Here is a 20,936-nt window from a genome sequence, read left to right as displayed (position 1 = left end):
TAACTGTGGGCCTGATGACAGAGATGATACCAGAATTCCCCTTAGACATGGAACTTCTATTCACATCACTTATGGAGCACTGTCTGTGGGCAGAATATTCTACATAGGTGCTATGAGGTCAAAGGAATCGGTAAGTTATAAAAAAAAGAAATATAAATTCTTTACCTGCTGGCACATGGCTTAAAATCTATTCACGCAAAAACATTTATTTATATCCTACTATGTATTACAGTCTCTCTCTGTGACTGAACTATGGACTCTTCCCCTCTGAGCCCTGTTTTCAACAGGTCCTTGTCCTTGGGCCCTGTCCCCTAGCTTTTGTAGTCAGGGTGTAACAAGAATCCTGCTCAGTCTGTTTAGCGAGACTCTCCTACCATTACTATCTGATCTCCCCAGCCTGTCCAAGGGAAGAATCTTGTTAAGCTGGTTTAGCAAGAATCCCCACACCCCCACCCCTTGACATTTCCTCTAAGTACTTTTCTATCTCTAACCCCTCACCCTCATTCTTGGCTGTAAATCCCCACTTGCTTCTTCATGTTCAGAACGGAGCCCAGTTCTCTACTCAGGTCTTTTTCCTTATTGCAACAGTTTCCAAATAAAATCTGTTTTTACCACTTCAACTCCCACCCAGCTCTGCTTGTCTTTGACAGTGCCAAGTATTGTGCTAAGCTCTGAACAAAACGACTCTTGTCTGTCCTTCCATGAACCATGTAATTTGATAGGAGACCAACGTTAAACATAATCATAGACATTAATGACCACTTAGGTCAGCCTCCTTGTTGTAGTTCCGGGGTCTGTTAAGGAGGCAGAAACAACTTCCTGTCTCTATTTAGTCAAAGCTTCAGTTTAAGAAATAACACCTACCCTAAGTATCTAGGCAAGAAGGGGAATTAGGTACTTAGAAAGTTGTAGGAAGAATTAAGGGAGCAGGGGAAGTGGACTGACAATGGGAGTATTAGGTTCAAGAGCTTTCTGAGAATCAGGTACACATTGCTGCATTGCACAGCCCTTATGCCATCATGACTGCATTTGACCTTGCTAACCGAAACAATGTAAGGAAGGCTTCTGCCTCATTTTTGCCTTTCAAAATGTTTGAGTACATCTAATGATGAAACCTAATTCCCACCGAGACCTCTAAAAACATATCAGGAGACACATTTTTAGACTTAGAACTTCTTTAGTAGAGCATGGCACCCTGGAGGATATGGGAGTGGATGCTGAGCGCCAGTTGATTCTTGCAGGTACAGTATACCCTTTGGCTACTCAAGACCCATAACTTAAACTTAAAAAAAAAAAACAACTTTAATTTTATCATGTGCCTGCCTACTGTAGAGCAACTATTCCTTACATAAATAGAAAGAGGCTTATCCTCTCCCCAAATTTTATTAGTCACTGGATCCGTAGCTGGGTTAGCATTATCCTTCAGCTCCAGTCAGAATCCTAACCTGATCATATGTAATTTAAGAACCAAATTAGAAACATCACAATTTATATAAAATTGTAGGGGAAAAGGAAAGAGGTAAAAAGGAAACTCAGTACACATATAGCAGAGCAAGGGAGAAAAGAAAAGTCCTTATTCTTCAACTCATCACAAAACCACAGTTGTTTATGGCACATTTTGTCCTCTCCCCATTCCCTTTACTTCTGACCTCAGCCAGCACTGTGACTGGTCAGAGCTCTTTGCTCCATAGGGGACCCACATCCTCATCTCTTGAGGGGCATTTACTTTTGGTGATTCTACCTATATGGGGTTGCAACATTTTTCCATTTAACTTTTGACTAAAACATATAGAAGTGCTAAAAGATGCTCCTAGAAGACATTCTGGGTTCCATACATACATCTTCTTGTCCGTGTAGAAACAACTCTATGTCTGCTTCATAATCAGAATCAATTGTGTCAGCCAATGCAGTGAAGATTTCGCCTATGGGTTCCATGGTATGGAAAGACCCAATTATCCAGTGATAATGAAAGGAATCACTGGCATGCCCTCTTGGAGAGGAGGCATTTTCTCTTTGAGTACTAAGACCTCTAAAACAACACAGCCCATAGTCATATGGATAGAAAGCTAAATATCGTTGGAGTGGTCTTTCAATGAAAGCTAAACGTCCCTCTTGCAGGCTCATGTCTTGGTTTCCAGAAATACGTTATGATTTGCATATGTTATATTGTTAGGCAACATTTGTTCTTTTGTAGAAGACATAAAAACAAAACTCATAAGATGTTTTAAATAAGTTAGTAAAGTATGAGACATATTCAGCATAGATAAAGTAAGTATGTCTTGTGTGTGTTGAAAACAGAGATGGGGAAAGCAAGTCATGCAACATTTGTAATATACAAAACATACGTGAGGTATCAAGTATTCTTGATACACTAAAAGTGCAAAAAAGCATTTAAAGCACTCAAAATTTATAAGGTTGTAGATCAGCCACACATTAGTGGCACTCATTCTAGACTTTTGTGTCCTGTGCTCCATAATAAAGACATCGCTCTTTATCCAGTAATTGGCAAGCTACCGCTCTATTCAGGTATACATGTCCCTGTGCTTCCTGGACACAGTGCATTGGCCTCAGACAGTTTCCATCTTTTAGAAATCGTTTGATGAACTTCAACTCCAGTTCTGACAACCATGCCATTAGAGAGAAGGGCTGATCCAGTAAGGAGGCAGGACATATAAATATGTTCAATTCAAGATTCAAATCCTATGGTCTGTCCATCCCGCTTGCACCTTATTGTAAGAAGAGTGTTCACTGACTTCAGCTCTTCCCTGTTATTTCTTATCATTTGTTTTAGTTGAGCAAGCCATCGGATTTGAGCATCATGATTTGGTCTGTGAGCCTCGCTGAGATAGCTTAAGGTAATCTCCACATGGCATCAAACTATAGAATAAAAGTACCATGTATTGGTCTGTAATTCAGGTTATATATCTTATTCTAAAAGGCAACCTCCAAGGGCATCTTTACCAAATAGTTGTTATAACTGAGTCTTCAACTGCACATTTTACAGTTTTGGAAGGCCAGTTGCTTCAGGAACATTGTGGCACATTATAACACAAGTGAATCTTATTGATTTGAGTCCATTTAAAAATATTTTACTATAAATGAATGCACTGTTTAAAAATAATATTGTCTGGGACATTGTGATGCTACTTCATTAAGGCAACAGAGGCAGAAGCATGGTGACAAGAAAGGCAAATCCATGTGCACAAGAAGTGCTTCTTCCCATACAGATGAATAGTTACCTTTTTCATAATGGAAGGAATCCAGTGTCATTAGCTATCATCAGATTGATCACTACTCTCTAGTTAGTGGTGCAGTGTGAGAGTATCAATATTTGTCTCTGAGGCTGGCAACTTGGGTTCTCAATATTGTCTACACAAAATAGCCATGTTGTTGAATCTATATTTAACCTATATCTTTGCTGTCATGAAGTCTTTATTCACGACTCCACTGAGCAAGAAGGGGAGGTGGCTGGTGAAATAATCTGCTTGACATTCATACAATGGGTCATTGTATTCATGTAATCATTGAAAGAATCCTCATCTAGGAATGTCTTCTGAAGAGAAGTCAGATAGGGCATTAATATCTACATAGTCTTTGCCAGTTCTAATAGGTCCTTCCACATATCTCTTCCTTATGCCTTCTGTTACCAATCTTCCAAATTTTATCCATCCTGCTGGCAACTTTTGTTTCCTAGCAAATTGAGCAGCAGACGTACTGCTGAATGATCTGCTCACTTGAAGATTTCTCTTGTCTAGTTTTCCTGCTAAATAGGTATGGATTGAAGAGGCAGCAATGAGACAAGATAAAATCTATTGGGAGGGCAAATGATTGCTCAAGCAACAAATTAGAGCATTCAGCCAATCTTATATATACCATTTCCAATTGATATAGCTGTTTTGTTGTACAAGCTCGATGTTATGGTTGGTTGATAAAAAACATAACTAGATGTATTAGGGTGACCATTTGTAAGTTATATAAATGTCTAATCACTACTTTGTACACCTAAAACTAATGTAATGCTGTAGATCAACTGTAATTGAAAAATAAAAATATATAAATAATAAATAAATATAATAATAATTGTTGCATGACCACTCATGGGGGGAGTCCAACTGTCAAGAGCTTGGCCTCTCTCAGCATCTTTTAGTAAGGCAGTATATTTTTCTAAAAAGCAGATGAATAATTTCAGGAAGAAGACATAATTTATTTTAAAACCCTAAAGGTCTCCATTATTAATCTCCTATCAGATTTGCAAGATTTTCCACACTGCATGTCCATCTGCCTTCAACACTTTGGGCACCGTTAAATTTGCTAAATCATTACGATAAGCGAGTGGCAGAGAGAACAGCTTGCACCATAGCCTGGATAAGCTAGAGAGTCTACTCTTATTCTGGAGCAAACTGAGAACTCACAGCTGTAGTGATGACTCGGTGAAAGTATTGAAGCAGCACATCCAAAAATAGTACATGTTGCTTTCAAACATTCAGGAAGCCCACAAAGAACCGGGAGACTTATTGCGAAGGAATATCTGCACACACCCCACTAAACTCCCAGAAATTTGAATTTTCACGAATTCAGAAATTCCTGAATTGTCGTTGAGATTTTTCTGCTACCTTCTGATATGCGAATTACGAAGCTGGCTAGCATATCATTTATTCCTGGCTCTTCCATTTCAGTCACTTGCTATTAGCAAGTAGCAGACCTGTGTGACATCCTCTGGTATGGTGAGATGATCAAGGGCCTTGGGAGCAATTCGTGAGAAATGTTAATTAAGATGATAGTAAACCACTTTTGTGTTCTTTTCTTGTTGAGATAACAAGAAATAAATTCCTAGATTGATAGCTGAATACGAGATGTCACAGCTCAGTCAGTTTTGTTCCAGTGGAGACCACACCTTCCACAACAGTGGCGCCTGGAGTCACGGCTTGAGTCAGCATACACTGATATGATATTTTCCAAAATGTACCAACTTCTTCATGGCTGAAAGAAGCAAGTGAAAATAGGGCTATCATGGACATCACCACCCCTGTACTTCAATTACTGGGAGTTGGGTTTGTGGCTGTGACATTCTATCGTGATAATGAAAGCCAGGCTTCCGTTTGTCACACCTGGTTCATTTCTTCAGTTTTGCAATTTAAGACAGATTAAATTGGTTGAACATTTATTTTATTCATAAATTTATGAGGAGTAATTATCCACTCTTAGAAAATGGGTCAAACCATGTTCTTACCACAATACCCACGATGGCTATTATAATCATGTCTTCTCTGAACTTGGCCATAATTGTTGTCATTTGACCTCTGTCACTCTAAGATTACCTCATTCCCACTGAAACATGAAGCCCAGTTCAAGGGCAGCATCTGTACCTTCATCTCTGTCCAAAGAGGACAGCCTTCATCAATGTATTGCTAAATGCCTTGATGAAAGAAATACCTTACAGACTCTCTTATGAGACATAATTAGAGGTTAAGGTGACTCATGTGATAGATAAATTACTACAATGTTCCTATTCCCTTAAGTCTCAGATTCTACAATATGCCAAGGAATTCCTCGCATGTGAATTTACTTTGGCATGAGCCATGATTGAGTCCAGGTTTCAGTTAACCAGTCCAGCAAGCAGTTATAATCGCTCTGGGCTGCTTGGACAAGCACATTAGATGCAGACACTGGTAGGTGCACCCATGGTGGTTCATTTGAACCAATATACTTGTGATTTTTCTGATTTTGTGTATTTCCCTTCTAGTCCAATGCCACACACATTCCCCAGGTTTCTGCTGATGAAAACAACAACAACAACAACAACAACAAACTCTTGCCATTTGTTCATGTATTAGCCTTGTCCTCCTAGTATACACTTTGACCTATAGTGTACACTTTGACCTATATTGACACAGTTAAAACCAATTCCAACTTTAGGTCTGAAGATAGTGAGTTGGTCCATTTAGGCCATGAGGAAAAAGTGGCACTCCTTACTTACCTCGGAGGAGTTAGTTCTCCAAGAAAGGAAAAATTAACCTTATATAACATAGATGAGAGGCGTCTACTAGCAAAGTAAATTCAATGGATTTTGGATGTTCAGTATAGTGACAATAATCTAAATCCACCTAAAATTCACATTCAAAGTCTCTGAATTCTTGATTATTCCCAATCAATGTCATAACTTTCACACACAAAAAAAGACCTGGGGAGGCTGTGATGAATTCAGCCTAAAATTCAATTCAGCAATACACAAGATCAGACACTGTATACCATTTTTTTGCCAATAGCAGCCCTGCAGCTACAAGATACAAAAAAATTGTGGGAAAAGGTTATGGATGCTCCCTAGGCTTCTGAGTTGCCTTAAGCAAAGTATTTAAAATCCAGAGCTTGTTGATTTCTTTCTCTATACTCTTTAGTTCAGTCAGAAAGAGTTAGCTTACCCCACAATTATTATATTTATATTCCCATTATAAAGTTCTATTGAAGAAATCACAGTCCACCAAAACTGTTGGCTTTAATGGGTTTTTCATTCCAGGTGACTTCAGGTAATAATTTCAGTAGCTGATGTTTTTCCTTTTCATTGAAACCAAGAATAACCCATGTTTTGTTGTGCATTAATAGGTACATCTCCTCTTTCATACTCAACCAAGTTAAGCTACAAATACCAAAGTCATATCCTTGAGTAAATAGACTTGCAACAACATTTGGTACCAAACACTTTACCTGATGCAATAAAATGGAAATGATTCCAGTTATTTTAAGGAGGAAATTTAATGCAAATATTAGGTTGCACAAAATCAATGAAATGGCTGAGGGAGGAGAAATCTGAGGCCATCTCCTAAACTGTTGTGTCCAAGGATATTCTGCTATTGTCTTTATCCAGAAATCAGGAATCTCCTGCTATTGCCCCTTGGTCCCAGCAAAGTTAGTTACCAGTCACTGCAACACTGATGGTGGCTACCTTGCCTGACTGCCTCTTATACTTGAATCCAAACATGAATAGGCAGATAACCCCCACTTCACTTCTTCCATGAAAATATTGCACACGTGCTTATAATCAGAGGAGCCTAACTCACATATGGAACCCTATAGCAAAGGGTCCAGCAATTGTGGTTGATTCCTCCAGGAAAGAACAGTGCCCAGAAAAAATTAGGAATGACGAACACCAATCGGCCATATCTGGGGCTTTGTCTAAAATGTTGACTCTCACAGCTTGCCACCCCAGCATTAACTACAGGGTTCCTTTCTTTTATCCTTGGAGGTTGTCATGTTTTTAAAAGCTCTCTCTATTATTAGTTTTCACTTTAGTGGGTTTTAGCAGAAATAAGTCGTAGACTGAATACATTGTGGAAAGAATTGGAATATTGCCACCCTCCTTATGGAGAACTACACTGGACATCATACATGCTGTCCATGCATTTACAGTCATTTAGTACTTACACCAAATCTACAAGGAACGTATGGCTACAGTTGAAACAACGTGCCCAAGCTCACATGGCTGGTATAAAGCCAGGTCGAGATTTCCACATAGACACCACAGCTGTGCTACAGAACAGCCTATGGTAGGATCTGCACTTTAGAAAAGTTGACATTCTTTCAAGCTATTAGTGAGAGGGAATAGGAGGTGGCTTTTAATGATGTGTTTGCCAAGTTGTCTCAGTAGTTTGCTATGTTTTAATCAAGCAGCTTAAAACTCATCGCAGAGATGCTAGACCCTAATAGAAGAAAACTAAGCCTTACCAGTGAAAATATGCAGAGTAATATTCACAAAGCATACTTATTAAAAGTAGGAAATTTATCGCAGCAAATGGTTCTGTCATGGCAGAGGTCTTAATGAGAAAATTTAGTCTTTATTTTTATTATTATTAATGAATTCTGCCTCTTCTAATTTGCTTTTGGGAAGAAGACTCTTATTGGCTTTCCCAGGGACTAAAAAACTCTCAAGATATCTAATTCTTGCTATATATCCTTTGGTGACTAAATTTTACTTCCCAAGGGAAGTTGGGTCATGATCTGCATTAAAAACTCATAATTTTATAATTCTAAATATAGTCAGCAGGTTGGTAGGGTCATTAATCCACAGAGTGTCTTGCTATCCTGACAAAAATATACACTTGGGGGGAATAAAGGGCTCAGCTTGATCGTTTTGAGATTTCCTTGGTTCTTTCTGCAGAAGGGACCACCACAAGCTCAGAGTTGGCATTAGGCAGGGAATTAGGTAATGACAAGAACAAGAAAAAGCTGTGAGTGAAACAGTACATTGCACCTGATTTGAATCCTAAGCCTTGTGTTTCAAAGCTTACTCCATCACTTCCTGTTATATCACTCCCTGTCTTTTCAGGGAGCCTGCAGCTTATCCATCTTTAAATCAGGTGTCACATTGAATGATAGCAGGAGTCAATAAGTATAAATTTGACTAACGCACACTCTAATCCTAGCCAAACCATAAGAGAAAATTCAACAGCTATCTAATAGGGTTGAGACAAATCATTCACTGCTACCTTTTAGAGGGCACATTAAAACCTAAGTAGACAAAAGGAAAATCGAAAGTGACCAAGTTACCACTGGTGGGCCTCCTTCACTACCTGTGTTGTGGAAAGTAAATGTGGCACCTTGAGTACCTCATGGCCTTATGCTCATCTCTTTGCCCATGTGGGCAAACTGCTTTCAAGAAAAGCTGCCTGTTATACACCCATAAACCACTTCAGAAAGAGAATTCCATTCTCTCTTACTCCAGTCAAGATTGTGTCGACTGAACAAGGACACATGCCCATAAACAGCTTGCCATCTCGTTAACTGAAATCGTCAAGGAGTATCAGGGATGGAGGGAGGAACAGGGCAAATGTGAATGAGTTACCATTTTCCCAACTAGCAGCCAATGATTGAAAAATTCTGTGGGATCTAGCAGGTATAGTTAAAATAATTGGATTGTGAGAGAAATTTGTTGCAGTGTAGACACTGCCTGCTCTGGAAATTCGTCTGGTTTTCCTCGAGTATCATCTCTCCAGAGGAGACACATGTCCTAATGTGCCAATCATTTTGATTTTCTCTTTCTGGGACACTTCTATGTTCATGTAGAGTTGATAAACTTGGTTTCACTGAGCTTCAGATAATTGAATATTGATTTTTTTTATTTTTTATGTCTAGGCTAGATTTTGGTTATTTCCTTAAAAAATGGACAATCGTCAGAGAAGGGTTAAATAGATACGAACTAAAATAGGTGCACCAGAAACACACAGCAAAATTTAAGCCTCGTGCATGTTCACGTGCATCATTCAAATTCATAGAATCAAAAAGTCAGAGGTTGTAACGTGAAGTTCATTTTACCTCATTTTGTTCAATAGTAAGAGAACCCTGGGGCTCAGACCCACACTTTCATATGCTTATGGTCTCTTCTCTGGTGAACTTGAAGACAGTCTAGAGCAGAAGTGCTGTGGGGGCTGTGGCAGGCTGGGTTCCCAGGGAAGCAGACCCTGAGACAGAGGTTAACGTGCGAGAGGTTTATTACAGAGGGATTGGAACTGACACCTGTGAAAGGGATGGGAGGGAAGGACAGGATAAAAGGAGAAGTGAAGCCATGATGATATCTCAACAGAAGCTTAAACTAAAGCCTGCGGTCCATTTGCCAGGTGACATAACCCTTCAGAGATGATCCTAGTTTGGACAAGATGTCCAGGCCTTATGCCCCCATGCCCCACAGTCCTCACGTAAGCATGTCCTGGGGAAGAGAACGAAACCCTGCTGAATACTCTCTTCAGCCTTGAGTTTCCTACCAACCGCAGTGGGGTACTTTCTGGAATGCCAATCACACAGGCAAAGCTTGCTCTCCTTGAAGCTGCCCCCACATTTCAGATCCCTCCTAGTGGCTGTCTATACTGGTGGTCGGTGCTGCAAACTCTTCCATTTCTCCTTTCTCTATCGCATTCAATCATTTGTTGTTCCATCCTCTACTGGCAATTGCTGTGTTTGCATAAGGCACATTCCCAGCTCCCATCACAATGGCTGGTAAATTTCACTTCTTGAAAATCTGGACAGCCTGTACACATTGGTAATAATACCTAAAATTAAAGGAAATGCTGATGAAAATTCCAAGCATAGTGAAGGATGACAGAGCAAAGAATAAGGACAAAAGGGAATCTCAGCTCCTTTTAAATGACATAATTGTGTGGGCACATATAGTTAACCCTACTATTGTTAACATTTGGAGACTACATCATGAAAGATTTGTAAAAGTACATGTCCCAGCATCCATTTCAGAGACATCCACAGATGCTCAAGAGGAAACTTCTCTATTTTGAGTCTTAATTTAAATCAAATAATAGATGAGCAGACCCAAAGAATGGCAGGACGGGTGGCTCCACATTCAAAGCTACATCGCTCCTGGTCACATAAAACAGCATCTCTGTCTGAGAATCTGTGAGATGGCTGTGCACCCTTCAGGACTACAGGAAAGTGCATAATTCTACCAGAAGCAATAGAAAGAAGGGGCTGGAAATGACAGGAAGAAATTGGATGGAATTAAGACAGCAATGTACTAACAACTGTACTTGTGACATTAAGTGAATTCTCACACCAATTACTCCATGTTGAACATAAGAAACCAAACCTTACAGAGGTTAGTTACTTGGCTAAGGAATATAAACTGGTAAGTGAAAAAGCCAGCATTTGAACTCCAAAGGCAATACTATTTCTACTCCCCCATATGCTATGGGGATTCTTGAAAAACTTTTAATAACAGCAGTTCAACTTTCTAGTACTTGGAGAGTTAATATTTTAAAGATTGTATTCATTTATTTTTAGAGAGAGAGGAAGGGATGGAGAAAGAGAGGGAGAGAAACATCGATGTGTGAGAGACACATTGATCAGTTGCCTCTCACATGCCCCCAAATGGGGACCTGGCCTGCAATCCAGGAATGTGCCCTGACTGGGAATTGAAGCAGTGATGTCTTGGTCTGCAGGTCAGTGTTCAAGCCACTAAGCCACACCAGCCAGGGTGAAAGTTAATATTTTAAACTACTGGTTAATGATTTTGATAACATCTTGGTCTAGATGTAAATTTGTTTTATATTTTCTAAACCAAACCTAATTACATAATTTATACTCATGCCATAAATGATTTGTATGTTTAAATGTGTTTATTTGTACGTTCACAAGAATATGAACATACGAATAAATGCATTGCTCTTTTTCCTGTAAAAATGCAGGTCATGCCACAATTTATTTGCCTACACTTTGAAAACTCTTCTATAAAACATGTGGGGTTTTTTGCTGTTATTTTTGATGAGTTTTTTTCTCTTAAAATGTTGATTCTTTTGCATTAACTTTTTATTTATGTCTTTCTATATGCCTTACGCTAGTTTATTTGTTGCTTACTTTTCAGGTTACAATGAATTTTTTAAAAAAGATTCAATTTTTAGTAATTCTTTCATTACTTAAAGCTATGTTAAAGTATATGATTTCGAAACCATGTTTCTGAAGTTCTGAATTTCCCTCACAATAGAAAAATAGTTAAATTTAATAAGAATGTGTTTTTATGCCAGACTTCACTTCTGATTTACCTGTATTTTAGCAGTATTAAGGATATTCCTGAATTGCCAGGTAAAATTTTAATAATTGGAAAAGGTACCTTGAAATAATTTTATAATGTATACGTTAATAAATTCCTTTTAAATGCTATTTTGGTCCTTTATAGAGGTAACATAGTACTAAATAATTTTAAAAATAATTATTTTACTAATGTGGTTACATTTTATTAAATTATCTTTATAGGACTAACAAACTCTTTAAAGTATCATAACAAAGAGCTAGTGAATGACTACCATAAATAACAGCCTATAAAAGAGATGAATAGATAATAATATCTCACTCTGAAACCCAAGGAGCAATTTCTAACTACACAATTAAAAGCAATTCATTTAAAATATCAATCTTTAGACTCTTATAAAGTATTGGGAAGTCTGTATTATATAAACATCTTTAATAAGACAATGTTTCATTATTAAATTCAGGTGTATCATGTAATCAGATGAAGCTATTGTTTATTGGCAGGAATTCTTAGGCAACAGAATTAAGCCTAAACATTTTGAAATTAACATCCATTGTTATCTGTTAAGCAGTTTTATAAATGTATTTGAAGGTCCTGAAAAGCAAGTATTTTGTAATTATTCTAAAAATCCGTCCTCTATTTTTAAGAACAAAATTGTGTACTTTTTTCAAGGTTCAATGATAAGCAGTGATAGAGTCAAGTGTTGAAATCTGCTCTAGTTCATCAAAAATAAACCACATTTACCATTTTCTTGGATAATCTCATAATTCCTTTTGTGTTGATTATTGAAAGTTTAGTAGCTATTACATAAAATGCCTGCAAAGGTAGACAATGCATTCCATATTTTAAGAAACAATTTTGTTTTATACAATTTACACACTTTTTTATTGTAGGGATTCTATCTTTGATAATGTTTATGGAAATAATGTATTATACACATATGTCTACTTAATACAAATACATAGGTGTTTTGTACACGTGGCTTGAATTTTTTTTATTTTGAGGAGAGGTACTTAGGTTAATAAGAATGAGTTTTGTTTCATTTGCTTTTATTTCAATTCATTTGTAACTTTTCAGCCATAATGACTATAAGTGGGTCCCGGTCACTGCACTGAATATTTGGCAGAAAGTATCCCATTGGCCCCTCATGACTCTCAGAACTCCACCTCACAGATGAGCAAACTGAGGCTTAGCAGCACTAAACAATAGCACACAGGCACAGAGTGGGAGTTCTCTGGTAATTCTGCAGCCCCTGCTTTTAATGACTGAGTGTACTGCTGCCTAAACAAATTGAGCTTACTGTTGACATAAGAAATAGGGACAAGCTGGTCTTTATAATAAAGTTAATGAATCCGAGTGTGTGAATGCTTCCTGTTTTCTATCCCATGCACATCTTCCTGAAATTTATAAGACATTGGACATAAATCAGCATAATTAACTAATGCTAAACTTCTTGGAAAAGGAACAAGGATTAAACAGAATTCAAAGTCCAAAAGACCTTAAGAAATCAACCAAATGCATGCTTTTCCCTAGAAGAAACAAGCCAGAGAAATGAATCATGTTACACAAGATCCAAAGGAGACCTGAGCTATGTAGCCCTAAGTTTTGGACTTTGATTCCGTATATTTTCAGAAAGCAGCCGACATCTTTGAACACTTGCGTGTATCAGAAAGGATGCTGTATTGTTCTTTCTTAGGTGAGTTTTGTACTATCCTTTGCACAGAAGAGGAAACTAAAGCATCAATATGCCCAAGACCCAAGGGATAGCATGGGTTGCAGCAAGGGTGAATCTTGGTCTAGACAGCTTTGAACTGAGAATTAAGAGGATTCATCATGTTTCAATAATTTAGCTACCATCCAATAGCTGTATAGAAATAGCTGTTTTCTCTCAGTTATGATTGACCTCCATTACAAGGCATCTGGTTCTCTCTTCAGATACAGTAGTGGAGGATATACTGTATTTCAACTACAAGAGCTGATATGTAAAATATTTAACAATAAAAAGAGGTAGGGGCCAATCTATCAAAGCAGACACTGGCCCAAACAGAATAGAAATTGGCTATGGACCACAGAAATGCCAGTATTGATTTATAACCGCCCTGAAACCAATTAAACTCTGCATTTGAAGACCAGGAGAGAAAATACTTTTTCTCCTAGCATCCAAATATCCCATCTTCTGAATTTACTGAGCAAGGAAAGACAGAATAAAAAAGGAAAATAATCCTAAGTAGACCCCAGGGAGTGAGCTGCTTTGAGTCTCTTTTAACTATCATCAACAGAAAGTGTACAGAAGGAAAAAATAACACAACCGAGCCAGAGAAGATGCGTGCCTCTTAATTACAACCAGATTTCAAGATTAAGAATGGTACTGATTGCAACAAGAAACTGTGACAGCTGGTGTACTATCACATGTGCATCACAGAGCCATTGAAATGTTCCTTTTTTGGGCTGCAATATCCCCACTACCTGCCACCCAAGTGTGGATGTAAATCCTATGTTTCATCATGTAGTATACTTGTTATGGTGGGGCGATCGTGGGCACCAGGGGGGACTCCACCCACAGGCCAAGGTGGTTGCTCAGGTAGGTTCCTACACTGACCGTGCGAAAAGCCCTTCCACCCCTCCCCTGTGGTACCACATTGGGGAAGGGGCAGAGAAAAGCAAGAACATGTACCATAGGAGTAAAGATGTCAGCAGGGAAGGTGATGGACCAGAGAGGCCTGCCAGTGTAGCCTGGGGAAAGAAGGGACTCATTGGGAGGTGAACCCACGCAAAGCATATGAAAGTTTGGGAAGTTGATTGATGGTTTTGGAGACAGAATGCAATAAAATAAAGCTGTCACTTAAAAGTTGAGGTGTTTGAAATAAAGTTCTTCCCTGGATTTCTTAAATGTTTCAATATCCCAATGTCTTCTCAACACTCGTTTTGGGGGATCATTTGATACTCCCATTTCCTGAATTAATTTTCAAAAATAACCACACCTGTATGTGCTCCTCATATCAGAGAGGAAATACAATAAACTGCAGACATGTAACAGTTCTTTTTCTGTTCAACAGTGCTGTTCAGTGATTCCACTGAGCATAAGACAGAGAATTTTGTATTTTGTGTTTCCTTGTGGAACCTTGTTGTCCCATAAAAAAAAGGCTAGGAAAAGCTTCCCGTCAAACTTGTGTTGATAATGTTTGTACACCTATGTGGGGTTTGAGGTGCTATTACTATTAATAAGATGATTCTTACATATCATTCTGATCTGAACACTCATAAGTTTGGTTTTATCTTGTCAAGTTGGCAGTGTGTCATCTGGGGCTTGTGGCTTGGATCTGGCTGAAAAATAAATGGTGCTAGATGTCATTTCGTCAGTCACTGCTACTGTGCTAACTGCTCTATATGCCCCCAGCTCTGAAAACCACCTTGCGTGTAAGGCTTCACTGTCTCCACTTACCAACAAAAGAAACCAATGACCATAAAGTGGAAGTTATTAAGAAGGCCAACTGGCAGGGCAGTGTCTGGGCTGTTTTCCAAAATAACTCAGTCTGATTCAAATTTGAGTTACGGCAATATCGTTTTTAGAAAATATTTGTTTATTTCCATGTTAACCACCCAGATAGTACAATGTGAACCTTTAAACAATATGTGCTGTGTTTTTGGTATAGGATACAGCACGGTGAATAACGACTGTCTCTTTGATGTGGCTGATGGAAACCAAGAAATTAGTCTACCTCTGTTTTACATGGGAAGTGTTCACTTGGACTGGCAAACTGTCAAAATGTTTGACTTTGTTTCTACTTTACTTTTCATGATGGTGACATTTTGTTACAACAATTCTTTAAGATATTTCTTTATATGCCTTTCTGCAAGATGGTTTAGAGCTCTGAGGTTGTCTGTGAAATGTAAAAAGGATGTTCCTCAAATCATTTTAATAGTTCTCTCAACCTTCCCTGTGAGTATAGACATTTCCCAATTCTATCTAAAGCTTTCAAGTCAGATTAATGCATGGCCAGCAAATAATCCCAAACAAAATTTCTGTAAAAAATAATAAAGAGTAAGCAAGCAATTTTTAAGAAAATGAATCTGCTCTGCTTCTACTTGTAAAATGCATATTGTGGTGTTTGAGCAAATCGTATTTCACTTACTTCAGAATTCCACAGCTCTTTCTGAGGCTTATTTCGAAGTAAACCAGCCATAGGGATGGACAAAGTAGCTGTTACTTGAGCTGTTGCTGTGGGTAGAGACCCTGTCCCACAAGGAGCCTGCCGGCCCCCGTGTGCTCCATTCACACGTTCTACAAAAACATGTACTGGGCACCTGCCAGGGGCTAAAAACCACACTCAGCACTGAATGAGATACAGTAGACAGAATATATGCTCTGTCTCCAGGGGCCCAGATAACAGGCAAGAAACAGGCCCATGAAAAATTAGAATACAGAGATGTTATAAACAAAAGCATTTTAAAGTTCTGTTAACTGCCCCAGAGGGGTCACAAGGTTGGCAGGTGTGGTTCAAGAACCTTTGAGGGGGTACATTTGAATTCTATCTTGAAAGAGGAACATGTCACCAGGCAAAAGTGACAGTAAGTGTCATAGAATAAAAGACCTTGAGCAAAACTATAGCAGTATGGGGCGCTTGAGATCCCTGGAAGGTAGTCTGAAAACTGTTTTGTTTACTGATTTTAAATACAACATCTAAAATGAAGCACATAATGACTGAGGAAGAAATACTGGTAGGAAGAAATGTGTGGTATGACATACATGTTGCACAAAGACTTTGAACCCCATATTGAAAGTAATGGCAATGGGATATTTTTGGAAAAAAAGACAGATACATCCACAGTCAAGCATTCTTTACAGAGTAGCCTTTGTCCTACAGTGTGTAGGACAGGTTAGAGTGGTGGCAAACTAGAGGAAGGATCCAAGTCACGTGAGAGCTGGGAAACAGAGAGAAGCAAAAGCACGTGAGAGAGCATGTACGTGCTGGGACTATGACAGGTGGCCTAAACACAGGAGGGTGAATGCCCAGGAAAGGCAAAATGGCAGCAATGACCTAGGCCACGTGTTTGCGGAATACCAACAGGTGCCCAGAAAGATTTTTGATGATAGAAAGTTAACTCTCCTGGAAAACAAGTTATTCAGCAAAAACCTTACCAGCCTCAGCAAATATTTGCTGAATGAAAATAAAACAAAACTAACAAAGGCCTATACTACCCAAACCAGGGATTTTAGCAGACTAAGCTGACATATTTCTATATTTGATTAGGGAAAGACTGACCCAAAATGAAGTTTTCATATGTCATTGAAATGGTAAGAATCCCCCAAAGGATATATCGAAAATTGTATCTAGTTAGAATTCAAATCAAGGAAATGGAATTATCAGGTGCTTTGTATGCTAAAATGGCATCGGATTTGAAGCATAACATTAAAAATTATTTATCCTTAACTTTCTATATAACTCTTGAATATACAGCTCGTGTAATATACTCTACAACATACACTCTTTACTTGTGCTACAAAAAAATAATAGCGTAAATCCAGAACCCAGTTTGCTAATGGCCAAGGTTTCAGACATGTGAGCATCTTCACCCAAATCTACAAAATACTGAGAGCAAAGTCTCAAGTATAAAACCAATTCCTTCCTAAAAGTAACCTGACTCGAGTCCTTTTAATAGCTCTCTCAGCTCGCCCTGTGGGTGAAGACATCGCCGCATTCTATCTGAACCTCTCAATTCAGATCAACGTGCAGCCATCAAATAATCACAAAACAATTTCTGGCAAAATATGGGAATGGATTACCAAGGGATTTCAAAGGCATAGATGTTTTCAGGTTCATAAAAAGATTCCCTTGATTTTCAAAAACAATAACTAATATATACGCCCAGGCTGAGGTTATAATATCTCCGTCATCAAAGATCTTAAACATTGACTATGAATGTGTCCTAAAGGCCAGGCAGTCTTAAGGCTAGTTAACTTATTAAGAGGCAAGTAAACAGTGAAATGCCCATGGAGTCAGGCCGTGGTGAAGTCCTGACCCCTCCACTCCCAGGAGGTAGAGTTGTAAACTCCGAACCACCAAGAGAACACTCCTCACAGGGTTAAACACGATGTGCTGTCATGTGCATCACAGCGTTTGGAAAGCACATAGTAAACAGAGATGCTCAGTAATCGTCAGGCGCCATTATTCTTCTTTTAGTTTGACTTCCATTCTGTCCTCCTCAGTGGAAATTTTAGAGGTTGCATGTGTAATTATGATACAGGATTCTTACATTTTAAATTGCTTGGTATAATTCTGAAAATCTAATTCAAATTTCATTCTGGTTTTATCAGTACACTATTGCTTTGTTTCATCTTTTAAGCACCAAGATCATCTAATATATAAAATGGATGCATCATCAAATTTACCAGGAGTGTGTATGTCTCTTTCGTCCCCTTAGGTGCTCTGTTGAGTTTAACGAGTGAACGTGGAATAATTGCATGGGCTCTGAGACAGCGCACAGAGTAAGAACATGAGTTTATTAACAATCTGCGGGCTCCTTAGCAGTGCAGTGGCAGTTCTGTCTGGGTCCCCAGGAGAACCTCGCACAGTCGGCCCTCAGTGGAAGTGGGTGAGGAGTCAGCACACCCAATGAACCAATGTGCTACTTGAACAACACTGCAGAGTCAGAGGTTGCCTGACCCGGCTAAGACGGCGTGCTACTGGTCTGGGAGCCCTCTGTTCCAGCACAGCGCCTGGAGTGGGGCAGAGGTTTAGTAACTTGTTCGAAAGAATTATATATAGCCTCAACTGAGGGTTTGTCTTCATAGAATAATGTGTGTAACTCTTGATAAAAGTAACCTAAAACACATAAATATTATTTTACATGATCTCCCAAATAAAATATGAGTCACTCGTTACCACTGTCTTTCACAGTTATTTTTCCAACGGAGATTCTACAAGTAATTAATACTTCTTAACTGAAATGTCATGATTTCATCTTCTAATTCAATTTCTATCAAATATATAATTAGTGAAATGGCCATGAGGAAATAAAAAAAGTGGGGGGAGGGTTCTGTGCAATCATGAGATTAACCCAGACTCACACTTCAGCATCTGAAGAGATACATTTTCTTAAGTGCTCATTAGAAGTATAGGTGGATGAACTATAAAAAATTCTGAAGTAGAGAAGGACCAGGAATATTCTGAAGGAAAAGTGACACCTAAACCAACAGTGTGCAGGGGGAAGCGCTACTCTGATTAGGTAACTACATTGGCATTTACTAGAGACTGAACAACGTGGATTCCAAAAATGCAAAATAATAATCTCAAGGTAAGTGTATATATTTAAAAGCTATTTGTGAAAGCACACCATTTAGGAAACAGAAAGAAATATAATGATTTGTTGTAAACTCCTTAGATGAAAAGAGTCAAATAGTCTTAAAATACCAATGCTGTCTTCAGGTAGGAGAAAGAGGAAAATCCTGTTACCTGCTTCATTTCTGCCCACCTTCTGCATTCTCCTCAACCATTCTTCATTTCTCTTCATCATTAAAACATATCAGCTTTCAACCAATAAACTTACTCAGATAAACACAACGTAGTTTTCTTTTAAAATAAGCCTTTACTGAATACATCAACAAGGTACTGTATAGTGTAGAGTGTGCAGCTAACAAAGCGTGCGACATGACAGGTCTCAGAGGACGAGTGATGCGGAAACTCCCAGCCCCTCGCGGTCCCTTGTCGGCGAGAACACACTAAACACAAACCAGCAGCAAAAGGCATGACTCAAACGAGAACAAATCATCAGGATTAGCTTTCAGTGAAGACATGCTGGTCCTCTGAGGGACGCCCGAGGGAGGCGCCTTCACCTTGCCTCTTAAAGGTCATAACCACACGCCAGTGCGTGTGTTTGCCGGTGTGCACCCATGTGTTTTACACATGGATAAAATGCCTGTTGCAGTGAGCTTTGTGCCCTTCCAGTGGGTGTGCTGATAGAAATTGAGAAGGTTAACAAAACTTCAGATTTGTGTGTTATACCGACTGAATCACACATGTACAAACTTCCCCACAATCAGTGACAGCCATTCCTGAGCCAGCATGGTCTTTCAACCTGCTGAAGAAGTCAGAGAAGGGATTAAATGACAGCTTTCTATGTTAGTATTTTGACTTAAAAGAGCATCAGGCAAGGTTTGACAAGATTAAGAACTAGGAAGGATGCTTTGAGTGTTTGCCTATGTATCTCTTCACCCAGTTGGCACTGTTTCCTGCTTTGCCCTCCCACACAGCTGGAAAGGTAAGTCATGAGCAAAACCATTACCCTCACCTTCAGAAGGGAAACTTAATGTCTCCTCGTTATGGGTTGGAGAAAATGTTATGGAGAAAGAAGCCAATGGAAATTGACTTCACTGTCAGAAGTTGCAACGGGCCCTGAGTTGAGGTTGGCTGGTGTGGCACATCTGTGCCTGGGGACTGCCACAGAGGTGCCTGTGTCTGGGATGGGTGCTCTGCTCACACGGACAGTGCGTTCTCCTCAGTGGGGAAGGAAGTTCTGGCTCCTGGGAAACGTCCATGGCCATCGTGATCTGCGCTGGCAGGAAATGGAGCCGTGACCTTCACCACTTCATTAACTTACCAGACTGGGCACATGACACTGGTTTTTTGGCCTCAGGAAAATGTGTCTAATATATTTTTGACCAACATCCAGAAAACTAGAAATTGCAATATTTCTCACAGGGTAGAATGTTTTTCCCTTGCTACACAAGGAAAATAGGCCGGGGAGAGTAGTCCTGTCTCGGCCTGTGATTGTCCCACGTGATGGGCCGTCAATGTGTCTGACAGTTTCCAGGAAAGCCCAGGGCCTCTCCATGATCAAACACATCCCCCTACGCAAGCAGGGATTAAAGACAACCCCAGCCATGAATAACGGTCAGCACTCTCTCTATGATCATGCCTATGCCTTTTCCTTTAGAATTTCCTCTGCACAGTGGCAGCCTGCTATCTGAAATCACCTCACTTGGACAGATGGCACCAAACTCTTTATAAGCCAGTGACTATGGCTTTGTTCACCCTTGTCACTCACCTGAACACCTCAAAATACCTAACAATGTCTGAGACAGCGGGCTAAATGCAAGGCAGATGGATCAACAAATGATATTCTCATGACTGAAAATGTCACTCAAAGCATAGTCCACCATGATGGTTGTTTAGCAGGCTTCCTAACACACGTTACAAATCTCATGATGTGCTTTGTGTCCTGGTGTAGGTGAGAGCCTCAGGGGTGTCATCACAAACAGGGGCTGAATGTCATGTTGGCCGCTTAGTCGTGTTGGGCACAAGATGAAAGTGAAGCCCGTCATCAGATTCTACGTCTTCAGGCACACCTCCTAGCAAAGGTTCCTCTTTAGGTCACCCCAACCAGTTCACAAGACTAGATCCCCCGTGTACCA

Source organism: Phyllostomus hastatus, unplaced genomic scaffold (assembly GCF_019186645.2).
Source record: "Phyllostomus hastatus isolate PE091 unplaced genomic scaffold, TTU_PhHast_1.1 phas_scaffold_501, whole genome shotgun sequence".
NCBI lineage: Eukaryota > Metazoa > Chordata > Mammalia > Chiroptera > Phyllostomidae > Phyllostomus > Phyllostomus hastatus.
Note: the sequence above shows the minus strand (reverse complement) of the source record.